We start from the raw sequence: 2500 nt of genomic DNA on the forward strand, positions 1-2500 counted from the left end.
TATACTCTGTCTGTGGTCTTCTGTGCCCTTCCCCTATCTTCATGACTTTGCATTTGGCAGGATTAAATTCGAGAAGCCATTTGCTGGACCAGGTGTCCAGTCTGTCCAGGTCTCTTTGAAGTCCTGCCTGGTCCTCATCAGATTTAATTCTCCTCATTAACTTCACATCATCTGCAAACAGGGACACTTCTGAGTCTAACCCTTCCGTCATGTCGTTCACATATACCAAAAATAGCACTGGTCCTAGGACCGACCCCTGTGGGACCCCGCTCGTCACAGGTGCCCACTGTGATACATCATTACGTACCATGACTCGTTGTTGCCTCCCTGTCAGGTATTCTCTGATCCATTGCAGTGCCCTTCCTGTTATATGCGCCTGATGCTCTAGCTTCTGCACTAATCTCTTGTGAGGAACTGTGTCAAAGGCCTTCTTGCAGTCCAAGAAGATGCAATCAACCCACCCCTCTCTCTCTTGTCTTACTTCTGTTATTTTATCATAAAACTCCAGAAGGTTTGTGACACATTATTTGCCTTCCGTGAATCCGTGCTGGTTGGCATTTATACTCCTGTTCCGTTCCAGGTGCTCCACCACTCTCCTCCTGATAATCTTCTCCATAATTTTGCATACTATACACGTCAATGACACAGGTCTATAGTTTAGTGCCTCTTTTCTGTCTCCTTTTTTGAAAATGGGAACTACATTTGCTGTCTTCCATACCTCAGGTAGTTGCCCAGTTTCCAGGGATGTGTTGAAGATTGTGGTAAGTGGTACGCACAACATATCTGCTCCCTCTCTAAGGACCCATGGAGAGATGTTGTCCGGTCCCATTGCCTTTGAGGTATCGATGTCCCTTAGCAGTTTCTTCACCTCCTCCTCATCTGTATGTATGTCGTCCAACACTTGTTGGTGTATTCCTTGTTGGTGTCCCCATCTGGTCTGTCCCCCCAGAGTCCTTCCTGTCTCTACTGTAAATACTTCCTTAAATCTCGTGTTGAGCTCCTCACATACCTCTTGATCGTTTCTTGTGAGTTCCCCACCTTCTTTCCTCAGCCTTATCACCTGGTCCTTGACTGTTGTCTTCTTCCTAATGTGGCTATACAGCAGTTTCGGGTCAGATTTGACTTTCGATGCTATGTCGTTTTCATACTGTCTCTGGGCCTCCCTCCTTATCTGCGCATACTCGTTTCTGGCTCTTCTACTAATCTCCTTGTTTTCCTGGGTCCTATGCCTCCTGTACCTTTTCCATTCTCTGTTGCACTTAGCTTTTGCCTCCCTACACCTTCGGGTAAACCAAGGACTCGTCTTGGTCTTCCTATTATTTCTGTTTCCCTTGGGAACAAAACTTTCCTCTGCCTCCTTGCACTTTGTTGCCACATATTCCATCATCTCGTTTACTGATTTTCCTACCATTTCTCTGTCCCACTGAACCTCCTGCAGGAAGTTTCTCATACCTGTGTAGTCCCCCCTTTTATAGTTTGGCCTGTCCCCTTCAGTTCCTGTTACCTTCTCCACTTGTAACTCTACTATATAGTCAAAACTCAGAACCACATGATCGCTAGCTCCAAGGGGCCTCTCGTAAGTGATGTCCTCGATGTCTGAACTGCTCAGGGTGAACACAAGATCCAGTCTTGCTGGCTCATCCTCCCCTCTCTCTCTGGTTGTGTCCCTGACATGTTGATGCATGAGGTTTTCAAGTACCACATCCATCATCTTTGCTCTCCATGTTTCGGGACCCCCATGTGGCTCCAGGTTTTCCCAGTCGATCTCCCTGTGGTTGAAATCGCCCATTACCAGTAACTTTGCTCTGCTCGAGTGAGCTCTTCTTGCCACCTCAGCCAGTGTGTCCACCATCACCCTGTTGTTTTCTTCGTACTCCTCTCTTGGCCTCCTGCAGTTCTGTGGTGGGTTATACATCACTCCAATGACTAGTTTATGTTCTCCGGACTGAATTGTACCTACAATGTAGTCTCTTTCTCCAATCATGTCCATGCCTTCCATTTCCTCAAATCCCCATTGGTGTTTTATGAGCAGTGCAACCCCTCCTCCCCCTCTACTCCTTCTATCTTTCCTCAGGATCTGATATCCTGTTGGGAAGATTGTGTCTGTTATTATCTCAGCGAGTTTTGTTTCTGTGACTGCTATGATGTCTGGGGATTTTTCACTGATTCTTTCATTCCACTCCTCATGTTTATTCATTATTCCATCCGCATTTGTGTACCAAACCTTTAGTTTCTTTTCTATCATTGTGGTCATGCAAGTATATTGGGGTTGGGGGAGGGAGAGCCTTGGTGGGGGCCTATATGGGGCTGTGGTGTAGGTGGGGTATGTGTTGATGGGGGTGGGGTCAGAATGCCCATAAGGGACAGCTGTTGGGGTGAGGTTTGTGATATGGGGGTTGGTGGCAGAGGGAACAGTGAGTGGGTTGGAGTATAGGTTGCTCAGTTGCGTTGGGAATGTCGCGGGTGGGGTCTTTTGGTGGGAGATTCTGTGGGGTGTGTT

Source organism: Cherax quadricarinatus, chromosome 71 (genome assembly GCF_038502225.1).
Source record: "Cherax quadricarinatus isolate ZL_2023a chromosome 71, ASM3850222v1, whole genome shotgun sequence".
NCBI lineage: Eukaryota > Metazoa > Arthropoda > Malacostraca > Decapoda > Parastacidae > Cherax > Cherax quadricarinatus.